Source organism: Eptatretus burgeri, chromosome 10 (assembly GCF_056783735.1).
Source record: "Eptatretus burgeri isolate ZD-2024b chromosome 10, Ebu_testis_v1, whole genome shotgun sequence".
NCBI classification, from domain to species: Eukaryota; Metazoa; Chordata; class Myxini; order Myxiniformes; family Myxinidae; genus Eptatretus; species Eptatretus burgeri.
The window spans coordinates 34010567-34034528 of NC_140970.1; the positions used below are offsets into that span (position 1 = coordinate 34010567).

Genomic DNA, 23962 nt, shown 5'->3' on the forward strand with positions numbered 1-23962 from the left:
TCGGAAGAGAGTTTGGTGAGTAGGGCAGGGTGCCAGACTGTGTCAAAAGCACGTGATATGTCCAGGGATACGGCTCGGATTTCCTGTCTGGCATTGAGGACCTCCATCCATTGATGGGAGAGCAGTAGCAGCATATCCAGGGTAGAGTGACCTGGTCTGAAACCAAATTGATGATTGGAAATCAAGCCATTGGAGAAGAGGAAGGATTTCATGTCTGAAGCAATGATGGATTCCATAACCTTGCTGATGATTGGGAGAAGGCTGATTGGTCTGTAGTTACAGGGATCTGTTTTTGCACCTTTTTATGCAGGGCAGTGATGTTAGCAGATTTCCAAGCAGATGGCAGATGACCTTGGGCAAATGAGAGGGTGAATAGAACAGAGAGAGGGTGAGCAAGAGCAGAAGAGCAGGCTTTGAGGACACGTGGGCTGATGCCGTCTGGACCGGTTGCAGAATCTGACTCGAGGTTTGAAAGCAAGCTCTCCACCTTGTCAGGAGAAAAGGATACAGAGTCCAGGGACAGTTGGGTGCGACTGGGTAAAGTGGGTAGAGATAGTGATGGGTTTGGGACACAAGATTTAGCTGCAAACACCGAGTTTAGACATTCAGCTTTATCACGTGTGGAATCAGCAGTGCGGCCATTTGAGGTAAGGGAGGGGATGGAGGGGGAACATACACCAGAAACAGATTTGATTAAACGCCACCAGGATTTTGAGGAGGGAGAGAGGTTTGAGAGTTCAGACTTGAGATGAGAAAGATGTTGTTTTCTGGCTTTCCTGAGGGTAGATACACACTTGTTCCGAGCTTTGTGGAAAGAACTGAGATTGCCCTCAGTTGGGTTTGCTTTCCATGAGGCAAAGGCAAGTTGTTTCAGGACAACTGCCTCACCACAAGCTTCAGTAAACCAAGTGCGGGAGGAAGGGTAAGACAACTGAACACGAGAGGGGATAAGGTCAACATTTTGAGGTCAACATGGACCAAAACGTCAACATCGGCCCAATGTCAACAACTAACTTAGGAAAGAAGGCATCCTCATCGCCTTTCTCGTTCTTCTTGACTTTGTCATTGATGAGGTAAAAAAAGAAAACGAACGCCTCGTGTGAGATTTGAACTCACGACCTTCAGATTATGAGACTGACACGCTGCCGACTGCGCTAACGAGGCTGTCTGAGAATCTTTTCGGGATTATTCTATATGTAGGAATGGGACAGAAAGAAATTGCCGCTGCAAACAAATGTGTTCAAAATGATGATTGAAAAGCGACTTTCGAATGAAGCCAAAAGCCGTTGAAAGCCAAAACTTTTCTTCTCGAACATCTTCAAAACTAACAAGAATGAAAAAGGCTCCTGAATACATCGGTAAAGAACCAAGTGTCGACATTGCAAAATCACCGAATTGTTCATCCACTGAATTGTTCCACCCGAAACAGAAGTGGGTTTTGTTTTTCCCCTGTCTGTCCACTTGTTTGATTAAACTTGCAAAATCGAAGATTTTCCAACGATATTAGTCGGTCGACTTTGTTCTCACTTGGGAAAAAAACAAATTTTTGTCAAGTGTGTTTGTGGCTCGTCAGTTAGTTTTTTAATTTGTCACTTGGTAAAAAAAAAATACTTTTTTGATATCCACGTTGATCGCTTCCGTTTGTTTGAATGTCCACTCAGCGTTAATCGACTGCAGATCCCAATTTTAAACCGATCTTCACAAAACTTCCCCAACCGGTGAGTTGGTGGACCAACAGAACGCAAAATATTTTTGAGGTCGAAATCACAAAAGGACATCACAGTCCAAAAATTCAACAACTTTTTAATTTCTAAAACCCTCAATTTTCAGCCGATTGATTTCAAATTTGAATAGGATTTGCTGATGAGGTCAAAGAATTCAACAAGGAATTATGCTTGAGGTCAGCAGAGGCCAAAAGGTCAAAATAGGCCAAATTTCGAAATCCTCAATTTTCCAACAATTGAAGTGAAATTTGAAGAGCATTTGCAGACGAGTTACTGAATTCAACCAATGTTTCGTTTTGAGGTCAACATAGGCCAAAGGGTCAACACCGGCCAACTTTCTAAAATTGTGAATTTTCATCGAATTTACTTCAAATTAGAAGAACATTTGCAGACGCGTTCACTGAATTCAACCAATGATTAGTTTTGAGGTCATCTTTGGATAAAATGTAAACATCGGACAAAAGGTCAACAAAGGCCGAATCTATAAAATTCCCAATTTTCATCCAATTGACTTATAATTTCAAGAGGATTTACATCTTATTTCATTTACTTCAATGACCTTTTATTTTTAAGGTGAACATAGGGCAAAAGGTCAACATACGCCAAAAGGTCAAAATGGGCCGAATTTCAAGAATCCTCATTTTGAATACGATTAACTTGATATTTAAAGAGTATTTACACAGCATGTTTCTCAATTGAATCTCCCAATATTTTTGAGGTCAACATGGACCAAAACGTCAACATCGGCCCAAGGTCAACAACTGACTTGTTGAAGAAGGGCATCCTCATCGCCTTTCCAGTTATTCTTGACTTTGTCATTCATGAGGAAAAAAAAATCATGCCTCGTGTGAGGATCGAACTCACGACCTTCAGATTATGAGACTGACACGCTGCCGACTGCGCTAACAAGGCTGTCTGAGTATGTTGTCAGGATTACTCTATATGTAGGAATGGGACAGAAAGAAATGGCCGCTGCAAACAAATGTGTTCAAAATGATGAATTGAAAAGCAACTTTCGAATGAAGCCAAACGCCTTTGAAAGCCAAAACTTTTATTCTCGAACATTTTCAAAACTTTCAAGAATGAAAAAGGCTCCTGAATACATCGCTGAAGAACCAAGTGTCGAGATTGCAAAATCACCAAATTGTTTATCCACTGAATTGTTCCACCCGAAACAGAAGTGGGTTTTGTTTTTCCCCTCTCTGTCCATTTCTTTGAATTTCCTTGCAAAATCGAAGATTATCCAACGATATTAATCGGTCAACGTTGTTCTCACTGAGTAAAAACAAATTTTTCCCAAGTATGTTTTTGGGCTCGGCAGTTCGTTTTTTAATTTGTCACTTGGTTAAAAAATATATATATTTTGACATCCACGTTGATCGCTTTCGTTTGTTTGAATGTCGGCTCACCATTAATCGACTGCAGATCACAGTTTTAAACCGATCTTCACAAACCTTCACCAACGAATGAGTTGGTGGACAAATAGAATGCAACTTATTTTTGAGGTCGAAATCACAAAAGGACATCACAGTCGAAAAATTCAACAACTTTTTAAATTCAAAAACCCTCAATTTTCACCCGATTGATTTCAAATTTGAATAGGATTTGCCGATCAGGTCAATGAATTCAACCATGAATGATGCTTGAGGTCAGCAGAGGCCAAAAGGTCAAAATAGGCCGAATTTCTAAAATTCTCAATTTTCATCGAATTGACTTCAAATTAGAAGAACATTTGCAGACGCGTTCAATGAATTCAACCAATGATTAGTTTTGAGGTCATCTTTGGATAAAAGGTAAACATCGGACAAAAAGGTGAACAAAGGCCACATTTATAACATTTCCAATTTTCATCCAATTAACTTTAAATTTCAAGAGGATTTCCATCTTATTTCATTTACTTCAACGAACTTTTATTTTTAAGGTGAACATAGGCCAAAAGGTCAACATACGCCAAAAGGTCAAAATGGGCTGAATTTCAAAAATCCTCATTTTGAAAATGATTAACTTGATATTTGCAGAGCATTTGCAGATGAGTCACTGAATTCAACCAATGATTAGTTTTGTGGTCATCTTTGGATATACGGTAAACACAGGACAAAAGGTCCACAAAGGCCGCATTTATAAAATTCCCAATTTTCAACCCATTGACTCGAAATTTCAAGAGGATTTACATCTTATTTCATTTTCTTCAACGACCTTGTATTTTTAAGGTGAACAAAGGGCAAAAGGTCAACATATGCCCAAAGGTCAAAATGGGCCGAATTTCAAAAATCATCATTTTGAATACGATTTACTTGATATTTCAAGAGCATTTACACATCATGTCACTGAATTCAACCTCCTAATATTTTTGAGGTCAACATGGACCAAAACGTCAACATCAGCCCAAGGTCAACAACTAACTTGGGAAAGAAGGGCATCCTCATCGCCTTTCTCGTTCTTCTTGACTTTGTCATTGATGAGGTTAAAAAAAAACAAACGAATGCCCCATGTGAGGATAGAACTCATGACCTTCAGATTATGAGACTGACACGCTGACGACTGCGCTCACGAGGCTGTCTGAGCATCTTTTCGGGATTACTCTGTATGTAGGAATGGGACAGAAAGAAATTGCCGCTGCAAACAAATGTGTTCAAAATGATGATTTGAAAAGCGACTTTCGAATGAAGCCAAAAGCCGTTGAAAGCCAAAACTTTTCTTCTCGAACATCTTCAAAACTAACAAGAATGAAAAAGGCTCCTGAATACATCGGTAAAGAACCAAGTGTCGACATTGCAAAATCACCGAATTGTTCATCCACTGAATTGTTCCACCCGAAATAGAAGTGGGTTTTGTTTTTCCCCTGTCTGTCCATTTGTTTGATTAAACTTGCAAAATCGAAGATTTTCCAACGATATTCGTCGGTCGACTTTGTTCTCACTTGGTAAAAAACAAATTTTCCCAAGTATGTTTTTGGGCTCGTCAGTTCGTTTTTTAATTTGTCACTTGGTGAAAAAAAAAATATATTTTGACATCCACGTTGATCGCTTTCGTTTGTTTGAATGTCGGCTCACCATTAATCGACTGCAGATCACAATTTTAAACCGATCTTCACAAAACTTCACCAACCGGTGAGTTGGTGGACAAACAGAATGCAACTTATTTTTGAGGTCGAAATCACAAAAGGACATCACAGTCCAAAAATTCAACAACTTTTTAATTTCAAAAACCCTCAATTTTCACCCGATTGATTTCAAATTTGAATAGGATTTGCCGATCAGGTCAATGAATTCAACCAGGAATGATGCTTGAGGTCAGCAGAGGCCAAAAGGTCAAAATAGGCCGAATTTCTAAAATTCTCAATTATCATCGAATTGACTTCAAATTTGAAGAACATTTGCAGACGCGTTCAATGAATTCAACCAATGATTAGTTTTGAGGTCATCTTTGGATAAAAGGTAAACATCAGACAATAGGTCAAATAAGGCCACATTTATAAAATTTCCAATTTTCATTCAATTAACTTTAAATTTCAAGAGAATTTACATCTTATTTCAGATACTTCAACGAACTTTTATTTTTAAGGTGAACATAGGCCAAAAGGTCAACATACGCCAAAAGGTCAAAATGGGCTGAATTTCAAAAATCCTCATTTTGAAAACGATAAACTTGATATTTGCAGAGCATTTGCAGATGAGTCACTGAATTCAACCAATGATTAGTTTTGTGGTCATCTTTGGATAAACGGTAAACACCGGACAAAAGGTCCACAAAGGCCGCATTTATAAAATTCCCAATTTTCAACCCGTTGACTCGAAATTTCAAGAGGATTTACATCTTATTTCATTTTCTTCAACGACCTTGTATTTTTAAGGTGAACAGAGGGCAAAAGGTCAACATATGCCAAAAGGTCAAAATGGGCCGAATTTCAAAAATCATCATTTTGAATACGATTTACTTGATATTCCAAGAGCATTTACACATCATGTCACTGAATTCAACCTCCTAATATTTTTGAGGTCAACATGGACCAAAACTTCAACATCGGCCCAAGGTCAACAACTAACTTGGGAAAGAAGGCATCCTCATCGCCTTTCTCGTTCTTCTTGACTTTGTCAAAGATGAGGTAAAAAAAAACTAATGCCTCGTGTGAGGATTGAACTCACGACCTTCAGATTATGAGACTGACACGCTGCCGACTGCGCTAACGAGGCTGTCTGAGAATCTTTTCGGGATTACTCTATATGTAGGAATGGGACAGAAAGAAATGGCCGCTGCAAACAAATGTGTTCAAAACGATGATTTGAAAAGCGACTTTCGAATGAAGCCAAAAGCCGTTGAAAGCCAAAACTTTTCTTCTCGAACATCTTCAAAACTAACAAGAATGAAAAAGGCTCCTGAATACATCGGTAAAGAACCAAGTGTCGACATTGCAAAATCACCGAATTGTTCTTCCACTGAATTGTTCCACCCGAAACAGAAGTGGGTTTTGTTTTTCCCCTGTCTGTCCACTTGTTTGATTAAACTTACAAAATCGAAGATTTTCCAACGATATTAGTCGGTCGACTTTGTTCTCACTTGGGAAAAAAACAAATTTTTGTCAAGTGTGTTTGTGGCTCGTCAGTTAGTTTTTTAATTTGTCACTTGGTAAAAAAAATACTTTTTTGATATCCACGTTGATCGCTTCCGTTTGTTTGAATGTCCACTCAGCGTTAATCGACTGCAGATCACAATTTTAAACCGATCTTCACAAAACTTCCCCAACCGGTGAGTTGGTGGACCAACAGAACGCAAAATATTTTTGAGGTCGAAATAACAAAAGGACATCACAGTCCAAAATTTCAAAAACTTTTAAATTTCTAAAACCCTCAATTTTCACCCGATTGATTTCAATTTGAATAGGATTTGCCGATCAGGTCAAAGAATTCAACAAGGAATTATGCTTGAGGTCAGCAGAGGCCAAAAGGTCAAAATAGGCCAAATTTCGAAATCCTCAATTTTCCAACAATTGAAGTGAAATTTGAAGAGCATTTGCAGACGAGTTACTGAATTCAACCAATGTTTCCTTTTGAGGCAACTTCGGCCAAAGGGTCAACACCGGCCAACTTTCTAAAATTGTGAATTTTCATCGAATTTACTTCAAATTAGAAGAACATTTGCAGACGCGTTCACTGAATTCAACCAATGATTAGTTTTGATGTCATCTTTGGAGAAAAGGTAAACATCGGACAAAAGGTCAACAAAGGCCGCATCTATAAAATTCCCAATTTTCATCCAATTGACTTGAAATTTTAAGAGGATTTACATCTTATTTCATTTACTTCAATGACCTTTTATTTTTAAGGTGAACATAGGGCAAAAGGTCAACATACGCCAAAAGGTCAAAATGGGCCGAATTTCAAAAATCCTCATTTTGAATACGATTAACTTGATATTTAAACAGTATTAACACAGCATGTTTCTCAATTGAATCTCCTAATATTTTTGAGGTCAACATGGACCAAAACGTCAACATCGGCCCAAGGTCAACAACTGACTTGTTGAATACGGGCATCCTCATTGCCTTTCCAGTTCTTCTTGACTTTCTCATTCATGAGGTAAAAAAAACTCATGCCTCGTGTGAGGATCGAACTCACGACCTTCAGAGTATGAGACTGACACGCTGCCGACTGTGCTAACGAGGCTGTCTGAGCATGTCTTCAGGATTACTCTGTATGTAGGAATGGGACAGAAAGAAATGGCCGCTGAAAACAAATGTGTTCAAAATGATGAATTGAAAAGCAACTTTCGAATGAAGCCAAACGCCTTTGAAAGCCAAAACTTTTATTCTCGAACATTTTCGAAACTTTCAAGAATGAAAAAGGCTCCTGAATACATCGCTGAAGAACCAAGTGTCGAGATTGCAAAATCACCGAATTGTTCATCCACTGAATTGTTCCCCCCGAAACAGAAGTGGGTTTTGTTTTTCCCCTGTCTGTCCATTTCTTTGATTTTCCTTGCAAAATCGAAAATTATCCAACGATATTTATCGGTCATCTTTGTTCTCACTTGGTAAAAACACAAATTTTTCCCAAGTATGTTTTTGGGCTCGTCAGTTCGTTTTTTAATTTGTCACTTGGTTAAAAAATATATATATATAAATATATTTTGACATCCACGTTGATCGCTTTCGTTTGTTTGAATGTCCGCTCACCATTAATCGACTGCAGATCACAATTTTAAACCGATCTTCACAAAACTTCACCAACCGGTGAGTTGGTGGACAAACAGAATGCAACTTATTTTTGAGGTCGAAATCACAAAAGGACATCTCAGTCCAAAAATTCAACAACTTTTTAACTTCAAAAACCCTCAATTTTCACCCGATTGATTTCAAATTTGAATAGGATTTGCCGATCAGGTCAATGAATTCAAGCAGGAATGATGCTTGAGGTCAGCAGAGGCCAAAAGGTCAAAATAGGCCGAATTTCTAAAATTCTCAATTTTCATCGAATTTACTTCAAATTAGAAGAACATTTGCAGACGCGTTCACTGAATTCAACCAATGATTAGTTTTGAGGTCATCTTTGGATAAAATGTAAACATCGGACAAAAGGTCAACAGAGGCCGCATCTATAAAATTCCCAATTTTCATCCAATTGACTTAAAATTTCAAGAGGATTTACATCTTATTTCATTTACTTCAACGAACTTTTATTTTTAAGGTGAACATAGGCCAAAAGGTCAACCTACGCCAAAAGGTCAAAATGGGCTGAATTTCAAAAATCCTCATTTTGAAAACGATTGACTTGATATTTACAGAGCATTTGCAGATGAGTCACTGAATTCAACCAATGATTAGATTTCTGGTCATCTTTGGATAAACGGTAAACACCGGACAAAAGGTCCACAAAGGCCGCATTTATAAAATTCCCAATTTTCAACCCAATGACTCGAAATTTCAAGAGGATTTACATCTTATTTCATTTTCTTCAACGACCTTGTATTTTTAATTTGAACAAAGGGCAAAAGGTCAACATATGCCAAAAGGTCAAAATGGGCCGAATTTCAAAAATCCTCATTTTGAATACGATTTACTTGATATTTCAAGAGCATTTACACATCATGTCACTGAATTCAACCTCCTAATATTTTTGAGGTCAACATGGACCAAAACGTCAACATCGGCCCAAGGTCAACAACTAACTTGGGAAAGAAGGCATCCTCATGGCCTTTCTCGTTCTTCTTGACTTTGTCATTGATGAGGTAAAAAAAAACTAATGCATCGTGTGAGGATTGAACTCACGACCTTCAGATTATGAGACTGACACGCTGCCGACTGTGCTAACGAGGCTGTCTGAGAATCTTTTCGGGATTACTCCATATGTAGGAATGGGACAGAAAGAAATGGCCGCTGCAAACAAATGTGTTCAAAATGATGATTTGAAAAGCGACTTTCGAATGAAGCCAAAAGCCGTTGAAAGCCAAAACTTTTATTCTCGAACATCTTCAAAACTAACAAGAATGAAAAAGGCTCCTGAATACATCGGTAAAGAACCAAGTGTCGACATTGCAAAATCACCGAATTGTTCATCCACTGAATTGTTCCACCCGAAACAGAAGTGGGTTTTGTTTTTCCCCTGTCTGTCCACTTGTTTGATTAAACTTGCAAAATCGAAGATTTTCCAACGATATTAGTCGGTCGACTTTGTTCTCACTTGGGAAAAAAACAAATTTTTGTCAAGTGTGTTTGTGGCTCATCAGTTAGTTTTTTAATTTGTCACTTGGTAAAAAAAAAATACTTTTTTGATATCCACGTTGATCGCTTCCGTTTGTTTGAATGTCCACTCAGCGTTAATCAACTGCAGATCACAATTTTAAACCGATATTCACAAAACTTCCCCAACCGGTGAGTTGGTGGACCAACAGAACGAAAAATATTTTTGAGGTCGAAATCACAAAAGGACATCACAGTCGAAAAATTCAACAACTTTTTAATTTCTAAAACCCTCAATTTTCACCCGATTGATTTCAAATTTGAATAGGATTTGCTGATGAGGTCAAAGAATTCAACAAGGAATTATGCTTGAGGTCAGCAGAGGCCAAAAGGTCAAAATAGGCCAAATTTCGAAATCCTCAATTTTCCAATAATTGAAGTGAAATTTGAAGAGCATTTGCAGACAAGTTACTGAATTCAACCAATGTTTCGTTTTGAGGTCAACATAGGCCAAAGGGTCAACACTGGCCAACTTTCTAAAATTGTGAATTTTCATCGAATTTACTTCAAATTAGAAGAACATTTGCAGACGCGTTCACTGAATTCAACCAATGATTAGTTTTGAGGTCATCTTTGGATAAAATGTAAACATCGGACAAAAGGTCAACAAAGGCCGAATCTATAAAATTCCCAATTTTCATCCAATAGATTTAAAATTTCAAGAGGATTTACATCTTATTTCATTTACATCAATGACCTTTTATTTTTAAGGTGAACATAGGGCAAAAGGTCAACATACGCCAAAAGGTCAAAATGGGCCGAATTTCAAGAATCCTCATTTTGAATACGATTAACTTGATATTTAAAGAGTATTTACACAGCATGTTTCTCAATTAAATCTCCTAATATTTTTGAGGTCAACATGGACCAAAACGTCAACATCGGCCCAAGGTCAACAACTGACTTGTTGAAGACGGGCATCCTCATCGCCTTTCCAGTTCTTCTTGACTTTGTCATTCATGAGGCAAAAAAACTCATGCCTCGTGTGAGGATCGAACTCACGACCTTCAGATTATGAGACTGACACGCTGCCGACTGCGCTAACGAGGCTGTATGAGTATGTTGTCAAGATTACTCTATATGTAGGAATGGGACAGAAAGAAATGGTCGCTGAAAACAAATGTGTTCAAAATGATGAATTGAAAAGCAACTTTCGAATGAAGCCAAACGCCTTTGAAAGCCAAAACATTTATTCTCGAACATTTTCAAAACTTTCAAGAATGAAAAAGGCTCCTGAATACATCGCTGAAGAACCAAGTGTCGAGATTGCAAAATCACCGAATTGTTCATCCACTGAATTGTTCCACCCGAAACAGAAGTGGGTTTTGTTTTTCCCCGGTCTGTCCATTTCTTTGATTTTCCTTGCAAAATCGAAGATTATCCAACGATATTAATCGGTCAACTTTGTTTTCACTTGGTAAAAAACAAATTTTTCCCAAGTATGTTTTTGGGCTCGTCAGTTCGTTTTTTAATTTGTCACTTGGTTAAAAAAATATATATATTTTGACATCCACGTTGATCGCTTTCGTTTGTTTGAATGTCGGCTCACCATTAATCGACTGCAGATCACAATTTTAAACCGATCTTCACAAAACTTCACCAACCGGTGAGTTGGTGGACAAACAGAATGCAACTTATTTTTGAGGTCGAAATCATAAAAGGACATCACAGTCCAAAAATTCAACAACTTTTTAATTTCAAAAACCCTCAATTTTCACCCGATTGATTTCAAATTTGAATAGGATTTGCCGATCAGGTCAATGAATTCAACCAGGAATGATGCTTGAGGTCAGCAGAGGCCAAAAGGTCAAAATAGGCCGAATTTCTAAAATTCTCAATTATCATCGAATTGACTTCAAATTTGAAGAACATTTGCAGACGCGTTCATTGAATTCAACCAATGATTAGTTTTGAGGTCATCTTTGGATAAAAGGTAAACATCAGACAATAGGTCAAATAAGGCCACATTTATAAAATTTCCAATTTTCATTCAATTAACTTTAAATTTCAAGAGAATTTACATCTTATTTCAGATACTTCAACGAACTTTTATTTTTAAGGTGAACATAGGCCAAAAGGTCAACATACGCCAAAAGGTCAAAATGGGCTGAATTTCAAAAATCCTCATTTTGAAAACGATAAACTTGATATTTGCAGAGCATTTGCAGATGAGTCACTGAATTCAACCAATGATTAGTTTTGTGGTCATCTTTGGATAAACGGTAAACACCGGACAAAAGGTCCACAAAGGCCGCATTTATAAAATTCCCAATTTTCAACCCGTTGACTCGAAATTTCAAGAGGATTTACATCTTATTTCATTTTCTTCAACGACCTTGTATTTTTAAGGTGAACAGAGGGCAAAAGGTCAACATATGCCAAAAGGTCAAAATGGGCCGAATTTCAAAAATCATCATTTTGAATACGATTTACTTGATATTTCAAGAGCATTTACACATCATGTCACTGAATTCATCCTCCTAATATTTTTGAGGTCAACATGGACCAAAACTTCAACATCGGCCCAAGGTCAACAACTAACTTGGGAAAGAAGGCATCCTCATCGCCTTTCTCGTTCTTCTTGACTTTGTCATTGATGAGGTAAAAAAAAACTAATGCCTCGTGTGAGGATTGAACTCACGACCTTCAGATTATGAGACTGACACGCTGCCGACTGCGCTAACGAGGCGTCTGAGAATCTTTTCGGGATTACTCTATATGTAGGAATGGGACAGAAAGAAATGGCCGCAGCAAACCAATGTGTTCAAAACGATGATTTGAAAAGCGACTTTCGAATGAAGCCAAAAGCCGTTGAAAGCCAAAACTTTTCTTCTCGAACATCTTCAAAACTAACAAGAATGAAAAAGGCTCCTGAATACATCGGTAAAGAACCAAGTGTCGACATTGCAAAATCACCGAATTGTTCATCCACTGAATTGTTCCACCCGAAACAGAAGTGGGTTTTGTTTTTCCCCTGTCTGTCCACTTGTTTGATTAAACTTACAAAATCGAAGATTTTCCAACGATATTAGTCGGTCGACTTTGTTCTCACTTGGGAAAAAAACAAATTTTTGTCAAGTGTGTTTGTGGCTCGTCAGTTAGTTTTTTAATTTGTCACTTGGTAAAAAAAAATACTTTTTTGATATCCACGTTGATCGCTTCCGTTTGTTTGAATGTCCACTCAGCGTTAATCGACTGCAGATCACAATTTTAAACCGATCTTCACAAAACTTCCCCAACCGGTGAGTTGGTGGACCAACAGAACGCAAAATATTTTTGAGGTCGAAATAACAAAAGGACATCACAGTCCAAAATTTCAAAAACTTTTTAATTTCTAAAACCCTCAATTTTCACCCGATTGATTTCAATTTGAATAGGATTTGCCGATCAGGTCAAAGAATTCAACAAGGAATTATGCTTGAGGTCAGCAGAGGCCAAAAGGTCAAAATAGGCCAAATTTCGAAATCCTCAATTTTCCAACAATTGAAGTGAAATTTGAAGAGCATTTGCAGACGAGTTACTGAATTCAACCAATGTTTCCTTTTGAGGCAACATAGGCCAAAGGGTCAACACCGGCCAACTTTCTAAAATTGTGAATTTTCATCGAATTTACTTCAAATTAGAAGAACATTTGCAGACGCGTTCACTGAATTCAACCAATGATTAGTTTTGATGTCATCTTTGGATAAAAGGTAAACATCGGACAAAAGGTCAACAAAGGCCGCATCTATAAAATTCCCAATTTTCATCCAATTGACTTGAAATTTCAAGAGGATTTACATCTTATTTCATTTACTTCAATGACCTTTTATTTTTAAGGTGAACATAGGGCAAAAGGTCAACATACGCCAAAAGGTCAACATGGGCCGAATTTCAAGAATCCTCATTTTGAATACGATTAACTTGATATTTAAAGTGTATTAACACAGCATGTTTCTCAATTGAATCTCCTAATATTTTTGAGGTCAACATGGACCAAAACGTCAACATCGGCCCAAGGTCAACAACTGACTTGTTGAATACGGGCATCCTCATTGCCTTTCCAGTTCTTCTTGACTTTGTCATTCATGAGGTAAAAAAAACTCATGCCTCGTGTGAGGTTCGATCTCACGACCTTCAGATTATGAGACTGACACGCTGCCGACTGCGCTAACGAGGCTGTCTGAGCATGTTTTCAGGATTACTCTGTATGTAGGAATGGGACAGAAAGAAATGGCCGCTGAAAACAAATGTGTTCAAAATGATGAATTGAAAATCAACTTTCGAATGAAGCCAAATGCCTTTGAAAGCCAAAACTTTTATTCTCGAACATTTTCGAAACTTTCAAGAATGAAAAAGGCTCCTGAATACATCTCTGAAGAACCAAGTGTCGAGATTGCAAAATCACCGAATTGTTCATCCACTGAATTGTTCCCCCCGAAACAGAAGTGGGTTTTGTTTTTCCCCTGTCTGTCCATTTCTTTGATTTTCCTTGCAAAATCGAAGATTATCCAACGATATTAATCGGTCAACTTTGTTCTCCCTTGGTAAAATTTTTTTTTTTCCCAAGTATGTTTTTGGGCTCGTCAGTTCGTTTTTTAATTTGTCACTTGGTTAAAAAAAGATATATATTTTGACATCCACGTTGATCGCTTTCGTTTGTTTGAATGTCCACTCACCATTAATCGACTGCAGATCACAATTTTAAACCGATAATCACAAAACTTCACCAACCGGTGAGTTGGTGGACAAATAGAATGCAGCTTATTTTTGAGGTCGAAATCACAAAAGGACATCTCAGTCCAAAAATTCAACAACTTTTTAATTTCAAAAACCCTCAATTTTCACCCGATTTATTTCAAATTTGAATAGGATTTGCCGATCAGGTCAATGAATTCAACCAGGAATGATGCTTGAGGTCAGCAGAGGCCAAAAGGTCAGAATAGGCCGAATTTCTAAAATTCTCAATTTTCATCGAATTGACTTCAAATTTGAAGAACATTTGCAGACGCGTTCAATGAATTCAACCAATGATTAGTTTTGAGGTCATCTTTGGATAAAAGGTAAACATCAGACAAAAGGTCAACAAAGGCCGCATCTATAAAATTCCCAATTTTCATCCAATTGACTTAAAATTTCAAGAGGATTTACATCTTATTTCATTTACTTCAACGAACTTTTATTTTTAAGGTGAACATAGGCCAAAAGGTCAACATACGCCAAAAGGTCAAAATGGGCTGAATTTCAAAAATCCTCATTTTGAAAATGATTAACTTGATATTTACAGAGCATTTGCAGATGAGTCACTGAATTCAACCAATGATTAGTTTTCTGGTCATCTTTGGATAAAAGGTAAACACCGGACAAAAGGTCCACAAAGGCCGCATTTATAAAATTCCCAATTTTCAACCCGTTGACTCGAAATTTCAAGAGGATTTACATCTTATTTCATTTTCTTCAACGACCTTGTATTTTTAAGGTGAACAAAGGGCAAAAGGTCAACATATGCCAAAAGGTCAAAATGGGCCGAATTTCAAAAATCCTCATTTTGAATACGATGAACTTGATATTTCAAGAGCATTTACACATCATGTCACTGAATTCAACCTCCTAATATTTTTGAGGTCAACATGGACCAAAACGTCAACATCGGCCCAAGGTCAACAACTAACTTGGGAAAGAAGGCATCCTCATCGCCTTTCTCGTTCTTCTTGACTTTGTCATTGATGAGGTAAAAAAAAACAAATGCCTCGTGTGAGGATTGAACTCACGACCTTCAGATTATGAGACTGACATGCTGCCGACTGCGCTAACGAGGCGTCTGAGAATCTTTTCGGGATTACTCTATATGTAGGAATGGGACAGAAAGAAATGGCCGCAGCAAACCAATGTGTTCAAAATGATGATTTGAAAAGCGACTTTCGAATGAAGCCAAAAGCCGTTGAAAGCCAAAACTTTTCTTCTCGAACATCTTCAAAACTAACAAGAATGAAAAAGGCTCCTGAATACATCGGTAAAGAACCAAGTGTCGACATTGCAAAATCACCGAATTGTTCATCCACTGAATTGTTCCACCCGAAACAGAAGTGGGTTTTGTTTTTCCCCTGTCTGTCCACTTGTTTGATTAAACTTGCAAAATCGAAGATTTTCCAACGATATTAGTCGGACGACTTTGTTCTCACTTGGGAAAAAAACAAATTTTTGTCAAGTGTGTTTGTGGCTCGTCAGTTAGTTTTTTAATTTGTCACTTGGTAAAAAAAAAATACTTTTTGATATCCACGTTGATCGCTTCCGTTTGTTTGAATGTCCACTCAGCGTTAATCGACTGCAGATCACAATTTTAAACCGATCTTCACAAAACTTCCCCAACCGGTGAGTTGGTGGACCAACAGAACGCAAAATATTTTTGAGGTCGAAATAACAAAAGGACATCACAGTCCAAAATTTCAAAAACTTTTTAATTTCTAAAACCCTCAATTTTCACCCGATTGATTTCAATTTGAATAGGATTTGCCGATCAGGTCAAAGAATTCAACAAGGAATTATGCTTGAGGTCAGCAGAGGCCAAAAGGTCAAAATAGGCCAAATTTCGAAATCCTCAATTTTCCAACAATTGAAGTGAAATTTGAAGAGCATTTGCAGACGAGTTACTGAATTCAACCAATGTTTCCTTTTGAGGCAACATAGGCCAAAGGGTCAACACCGGCCAACTTTCTAAAATTGTGAATTTTCATCGAATTTACTTCAAATTAGAAGAACATTTGCAGACGCGTTCACTGAATTCAACCAATGATTAGTTTTGATGTCATCTTTGGATAAAAGGTAAACATCGGACGAAAGGTCAACAAAGGCCGCATCTATAAAATTCCCAATTTTCATCCAATTGACTTGAAATTTCAAGAGGATTTACATCTTATTTCATTTACTTCAATGACCTTTTATTTTTAAGGTGAACATAGGGCAAAAGGTCAACATACGCCAAAAGGTCAATATGGGCCGAATTTCAAGAATCCTCATTTTGAATACGATTAACTTGATATTTAAAGAGTATTAACACAGCATGTTTCTCAATTGAATCTCCTAATATTTTTGAGGTCAACATGGACCAAAACGTCAACATCGGCCCAAGGTCAACAACTGACTTGTTGAATACGGGCATCCTCATTGCCTTTCCAGTTCTTCTTGACTTTGTCATTCATGAGGTAAAAAAAACTCATGCCTCGTGTGAGGTTCAAACTCACGACCTTCAGATTATGAGACTGACATGCTGCCGACTGCGCTAACGAGGCTGTCTGAGCATGTTTTCAGGATTACTCTGTATGTAGGAATGGGACAGAAAGAAATGGCCGCTGAAAACAAATGTGTTCAAAATGATGAATTGAAAAGCAACTTTCGAATGAAGCCAAACGCCTTTGAAAGCCAAAACTTTTATTCTCGAACATTTTCAAAACTTTAAAGAATGAAAAAGGCTCCTGAATACATCGCTGAAGAACCAAGTGTCCAGATTGCAAAATCACCGAATTGTTCATCCACTGAATTGTTCCACCCGAAACAGAAGTGGGTTTTGTTTTTCCCCTGTCTGTCCATTTCTTTGATTAAACTTGCAAAATCGAAGATTATCCAACGATATTAATCGGTCAACTTTGTTCTCACTGAGTAAAAAACAAATTTTTCCCAAGTATGTTTTTGGGCTCGTCAGTTCGTTTTTTTAATTTGTCACTTGGTTAAAAAAATATATATATATATATATATATATATATATATATATATATATATATATATATATATATATATATATATATATTTTGACATCCACGTTGATCGCTTTCGTTTGTTTGAATGTCCGCTCACCATTAATCGACTGCAGATCACAATTTTAAACCGATCTTCACAAAACTTCACCAACCGGTGAGTTGGTGGACAAACAGAATGCAGCTTATTTTTGAGGTCGAAATCACAAAAGGACATCACAGTCAAAAAATTCAACAACTTTTTAATTTCAAAATCCCTCAATTTTCAAGCAATTGATTTCAAATTTGAATCAGATTTGCCGATCAGGTCAATAAATTCAACGAGTAATGATGCTTGAGGTCACCAAAGCCCAAAAGGTCAAAATAGGCTAAATTTCGAAATCCTCAATATTCTTCCGATTGACGTGAAATTTGAAGAGCATTTGCAGACGAGTCACTGAATTCAACCAATGATTAGTTTTGAGGTCATCTTTGGATAAAAGGTAAACATCGGACAAAAGGTCCACAAAGGCCGCATTTATAAAATTCCCAATTTTCAACCCATTGACTCGAAATTTCAAGAGGATTTACATCTTATTTCATTTTCTTCAACGACCTTGTATTTTTAAGGTGAACATAGGACAAAAGGTCAACATATGCCAAAAGGTCAAAATGGGCCGAATTTCAAAAATCCTCATTTTGAATACGATTTACTTGATATTTCAAGAGCATTTACACATCATGTCACTGAATTCAACCTCCCCATATTTTTGAGGTCAACATGGACCAAAACGTCAACATCGGCCCAATGTCAACAACGAACTTAGGAAAGAAGGCATCCTCATCGCCTTTCTCGTTCTTCTTGACTTTGTCATTGATGAGGTAAAAAAAAAAACTAATGCCTCGTGTGAGGATTGAACTCACGACCTTCAGATTATGAGACTGACACGCTGCCGACTGCGCTAACGAGGCTGTCTGAGAATCTTTTCGGGATTACTCTATATGTAGGAATGGGACAGAAAGCAATGGCCGCTGCAAACAAATGTGTTCAAAATGATGATTTGAAAAGCTACTTTCGAATGAAGCCAAAAGCCGTTGAAAGCCAAAACTTTTCTTCTCGAACATCTTCAAAACTAACAAGAATGAAAAAGGCTCCTGAATACATCGGTAAAGAACCAAGTGTCGACATTGCAAAATCACCGAATTGTTCATCCACTGAATTGTTCCACCCGAAACAGAAGTGGGTTTTGTTTTTCCCCTGTCTGTCCACTTGTTTGAGTAAACTTGCAAAATCGAAGATTTTCCAACGATATCAGTCGGTCGACTTTGTTCTCACTTGGGAAAAAAACAAATTTTGTCAAGTGTGTTTGTGGCTCATCAGTTAGTTTTTTAATTTGTCACTTGGTAAAAAAAATACTTTTTTGATATCCACGTTGATCGCTTCCGTTTGCTTGAATGTCCACTCAGCGTTAATCGACTGCAGATCACAATTTTAAACCGATCTTCACAAAACTTCCCCAACCGGTGAGTTGGTGGACCAACAGAACGCAAAATATTTTTGAGGTCGAAATCACAAAAGGACATCACATTCCAAAAATTCAACAACTTTTTAATTTCTAAAACCCTCAATTTTCACCCGATTGATTTCAAATTTGAATAGGATTTGCCGATCAGGTCAATGAATTCAACCAGGAATGATGCTTGAGGTCAGCAGAGGCCAAAAGGTCAAAATAGGCCGAATTTATAAATTCTCAATTTTCATCGAATTTACTTCAAATTAGAAGAACATTTGCAGACGCGTTCAATGAATTCAACCAATGATTAGTTTTGAGGTCATCTTTGGATAAAAGGTAAACATCAGACAAAAGGTCAACAAAGGCCACATTTATAAAATTTCCAATTTTAATCCAATTAACTTTAAATTTCAAGAGGATTTACATCTTATTTCATTTACTTCAACGAACTTTTATTTTTAAGGTGAACATAAGCCAAAAGGTCAACATACGCCAAAAGGTCAAAATGGGCTGAATTTCAAAAATCCTCATTTTGAAAATGATTAATTTGATATTTACAGAGCATTTGCAGATGAGTCACTGAATTCAACCAATGATTAGTTTTCTGGTCATCTTTGGATAAAAGGTAAACACCGGACAAAAGGTCCACAAAGGCCGCATTTATAAAATTCCCAATTTTCAACACATTGACTCGAAATTTCAAGAGGATTTACATCTTATTTCATTTTCTTCAACGACCTTGTATTTTTAAGGTGAACATTGTACAAAAGGTCAACATATGCCAAAAAGGTCAAAATGGGCCGAATTTCAAAAATCCTCATTTTGAATATGATTAACTTGATATTTCAAGAGCATTTACAAATCATGTCACTGAATTCAACCTCCTAATATTTTTGAGGTCAACATGGACCAAAACGTCAACATCGGCCTAAGGTCAACAACTGACTTGTTGAAGACGGGCATCCTCATCGCCTTTCCAGTTCTTCTTGACTTTGTCATTCATGAGGCAAAAAAACTCATGCATTGTGTGAGGATCGAACTCACGACCTTCAGATTATGAGATTGACACGCTTCCGACTGCGCTAACGAGGCTGTCTGCGCATGTTTTCAGGATTACTCTATATGTAGGAATGGGACAGAAAGAAATGGCCGCTGCAAACAAATGTGTTCAAAATGATGAATTGAAAAGCGACTTTCCAATGAAGCCAAACGCCTTTGAAAGCCAAAACTTTTATTCTCGAACATTTTCAAAACTTTAAAGAATGAAAAAGGCTCCTGAATACATCGCTGAAGAACCAAGTGTCCAGATTGCAAAATCACCAAATTGTTCATCCACTGAATTGTTCCACCCGAAACAGAAGTGGGTTTTGTTTTTCCCCTGTCTGTCCATTTCTTTGATTAAACTTGCAAAATCGAAGATTATCCAACGATATTAATCAGTCAACTTTGTTCTCACTTGGTAAAAAACAAATTTTTCCCAAGTATGTTTTTGGGCTCGTCAGTTCGTATTTTTTAATTTGTCACTTGGTTAAAAAAAAATATATATATATATATATATATATATATATATATATATATATATATATATATATATATATATATATATATATATATATTTTGACATCCACGTTGATCGCTTTCGTTTGTTTGAATGTCCGCTCACCATTAATCGACTGCAGATCACAATTTTAAACCGATCTTCACAAAACTTCACCAACCGGTGAGTTGGTGGACAAACAGAATGCAACTTATTTTTGAGGTCGAAATCACAAAAGGACATCACAGTCAAAAAATTCAACAACTTTTTAATTTCAAAATCCCTCAATTTTCAAGCAATTGATTTCAAATTTGAATCAGATTTGCCGATCAGGTCAATAAATTCAACGAGTAATGATGCTTGAGGTCACCAAAGCCCAAAAGGTCAAAATAGGCTAAATTTCGAAATCCTTAATATTCTTCCGATTGACGTGAAATTTGAAGAGCATTTGCAGACGAGTCACTGAATTCAACCAATGATTAGTTTTGAGGTCATCTTTGGATAAAAGGTAAACATCGGACAAAAGGTCCACAAAGGCCGCATTTATAAAATTCCCAATTTTCAACCCATTGACTCGAAATTTCAAGAGGATTTACATCTTATTTCATTTTCTTCAACGACCTTGTATTTTTAAGGTGAACATAGGACAAAAGGTCAACATATGCCAAAAGGTCAAAATGGGCCGAATTTCAAAAATCCTCATTTTGAATACGATTTACTTGATATTTCAAGAGCATTTACACATCATGTCACTGAATTCAACCTCCTAATAATTTTTTTTTTTTTTTTTTTTTTTTTTTTGTATACCTTGGTCGAGGCTCGTATGAGAGCTAACACAAAACTCACAGCAAGGAGGCATGAGACAAGAGGGGTGGGAGTGGAAGGGACAAAACATTGGGGAACAGACACAGGTGAACTGTGGAAGGGAGAGGGATGGGGATGGGACGGGGAACATGGCGAGGAGAAGATGGACATTACAGGGACTTTCAGGAAGGAAAGCAGGAGAATTGAAGGAAGTGGGCTTGGGTGGATTATCGGGGGTAGAAAAGATCGAGGATTTGGATGGGGGAAGATAAGAGGTGGTGGTGAACAGCTGTTTTGAAAGCCTGGAGGGAAGAATGGGAAAGAATAGAGTGAGGAAGTTTATTCCAAAGGCGGGAAAAAGAGGAATGAAAGAGTGAAGATGAGCAGTGATTCGTGATTTTGGTAGTTTTACCAGAAGGGGGTTGTTGGCGGACCTTGAGCGCCCTGTGGAAATGTGGTTGGGACAAATCGCAGAGAGAGCAGGGGGGCAAGGCTGGAGAGGAGTCGGTAGAAGACAGAAAGACCACCGACCAACCTGCGGTGATTGAGTGAGAGGCCCAAAGACTCAGCTTCATTGCGGGAGATGCCAATGATCTTAAAAGCCCTGGTTTCGACAGCGTGAAGTCGAGAAAGGTGGGAGGCAGGAGCACCAGCCCAGAGGGGAGAGCAGTACTCCATCAGGCTACGGACAAAAGCTTTGTAAGTAGTCAGGAGCTCAAGAGGGCCGAGGAAGGACTTTGCACGACGGAGGATTCCCAGTCGGCGACTGGCTTTTGAGGCGAGGTTGGAAATGTGACTTTCCCAGGAAAGGTCATGGCAGATAGTGAGACCCAGAAGCTTGAAAGAAAAGACTTCTTCCAGAGGATTGTTGAGAAAGTGGATGGGGGGTTTTGTAAACGGTCCTTTCGAAGAGACATAGTGAGAGTGTGAGATTTGTGTGGATTGAAAGACATGTTCCACGTGTTGGACCAGTTTGTGATTTTATCCAGATCTGCAGTGAGCGAAGAAGCTGCTGCTTGCCGGTCTGAGGGATGACAGATGGTACGGCAGAGGGTGGAGTCGTCGGCAAAGAGAAATAGAGGATTTTCCAGAGAGTCCGAGAGATCATTGATGAAAACCAGAAAAAGAACAGGGCCCAGAACGCTACCTTGAGGAACTCCAGCCTGCACAGGAAGAGGGGATGAAAGAACTCCATTTAGGGCCACACGTTGACTGCGACAGGAGAGGAAGTCTGCGAGCCATGAGTGGAGATGGCCTTGAATACCATCGGAAGAGAGTTTGGTGAGTAGGGCAGGGTGCCAGACTGTGTCAAAAGCACGTGATATGTCCAGGGATACGGCTCGGATTTCCTGTCTGGCATTGAGGACCTCCATCCATTGATGGGAGAGCAGTAGCAGCATATCCAGGGTAGAGTGACCTGGTCTGAAACCAAATTGATGATTGGAAATCAAGCCATTGGAGAAGAGGAAGGATTTCATGTCTGAAGCAATGATGGATTCCATAACCTTGCTGATGATTGGGAGAAGGCTGATTGGTCTGTAGTTACAGGGATCTGTTTTTGCACCTTTTTATGCAGGGCAGTGATGTTAGCAGATTTCCAAGCAGATGGCAGATGACCTTGGGCAAATGAGAGGGTGAATAGAACAGAGAGAGGGTGAGCAAGAGCAGAAGAGCAGGCTTTGAGGACACGTGGGCTGATGCCGTCTGGACCGGTTGCAGAATCTGACTCGAGGTTTGAAAGCAAGCTCTCCACCTTGTCAGGAGAAAAGGATACAGAGTCCAGGGACAGTTGGGTGCGACTGGGTAAAGTGGGTAGAGATAGTGATGGGTTTGGGACACAAGATTTAGCTGCAAACACCGAGTTTAGACATTCAGCTTTATCACGTGTGGAATCAGCAGTGCGGCCATTTGAGGTAAGGGAGGGGATGGAGGGGGAACATACACCAGAAACAGATTTGATTAAACGCCACCAGGATTTTGAGGAGGGAGAGAGGTTTGAGAGTTCAGACTTGAGATGAGAAAGATGTTGTTTTCTGGCTTTCCTGAGGGTAGATACACACTTGTTCCGAGCTTTGTGGAAAGAACTGAGATTGCCCTCAGTTGGGTTTGCTTTCCATGAGGCAAAGGCAAGTTGTTTCAGGACAACTGCCTCACCACAAGCTTCAGTAAACCAAGGGCGGGAGGAAGGGTAAGACAACTGAACACGAGAGGGGATAAGGTCAACATTTTGAGGTCAACATGGACCAAAACGTCAACATCGGCCCAATGTCAACAACTAACTTAGGAAAGAAGGCATCCTCATCGCCTTTCTCGTTCTTCTTGACTTTGTCATTGATGAGGTAAAAAAAGAAAACGAACGCCTCGTGTGAGATTTGAACTCACGACCTTCAGATTATGAGACTGACACGCTGCCGACTGCGCTAACGAGGCGTCTGAGAATCTTTTCGGGATTACTCTATATGTAGGAATGGGACAGAAAGAAATGGCCGCTGCAAACAAATGTGTTCAAAATGATGATTGAAAAGCGACTTTCGAATGAAGCCAAAAGCCGTTGAAAGCCAAAACTTTTATTCTCGAACATCTTCAAAACTAACAAGAATGAAAAAGGCTCCTGAATACATCGGTAAAGAACCAAGTGTCGACATTGCAAAATCACCGAATTGTTCATCCACTGAATTGTTCCACCCGAAACAGAAGTGGGTTTTGTTTTTCCCCTGTCTGTCCATTTGTTTGATTGAACTTGCAAAATCGAAGATTTTCCAACGATATTAGTCGGTCGACTTTGTTCTCACTTGGGAAAAAAACAAATTTTTGTCAAGTGTGTTTGGAGCTCGTCAGTTAGTTTTTTAATTTGTCACTTGGTAAAAAAAAAATACTTTTTTGATATCCACGTTGATCGCTTCCGTTTGTTTGAATGTCCACTCAGCGTTAATCGACTG

At 38.3% G+C, this 23962-nt stretch overlaps 6 non-coding genes across 6 annotated transcripts; all 6 read right to left on the reverse strand.

Annotated features, from left to right (window-relative positions):
- Positions 1-1091: 1091 nt before the first annotated feature.
- TRNAM-CAU (transfer RNA methionine (anticodon CAU)) lies at positions 1092-1164 on the reverse strand. Its single transcript has one exon. It is a non-coding gene; the product is annotated as a tRNA-Met (tRNA).
- Positions 1165-5844: 4680 nt separating this feature from the next.
- On the reverse strand, positions 5845-5917 carry TRNAM-CAU (transfer RNA methionine (anticodon CAU)). Its single transcript has one exon. It is a non-coding gene; the product is annotated as a tRNA-Met (tRNA).
- Positions 5918-10436: 4519 nt separating this feature from the next.
- TRNAM-CAU (transfer RNA methionine (anticodon CAU)) lies at positions 10437-10509 on the reverse strand. Its single transcript has one exon. It is a non-coding gene; the product is annotated as a tRNA-Met (tRNA).
- Positions 10510-12075: 1566 nt separating this feature from the next.
- On the reverse strand, positions 12076-12148 carry TRNAM-CAU (transfer RNA methionine (anticodon CAU)). The gene has a single exon. It is a non-coding gene; the product is annotated as a tRNA-Met (tRNA).
- Positions 12149-18067: 5919 nt separating this feature from the next.
- Positions 18068-18140, reverse strand: TRNAM-CAU (transfer RNA methionine (anticodon CAU)). Its single transcript has one exon. It is a non-coding gene; the product is annotated as a tRNA-Met (tRNA).
- Positions 18141-23380: 5240 nt separating this feature from the next.
- Positions 23381-23453, reverse strand: TRNAM-CAU (transfer RNA methionine (anticodon CAU)). Its single transcript has one exon. It is a non-coding gene; the product is annotated as a tRNA-Met (tRNA).
- Between the last annotated feature and the right edge of the window lie 509 nt (positions 23454-23962).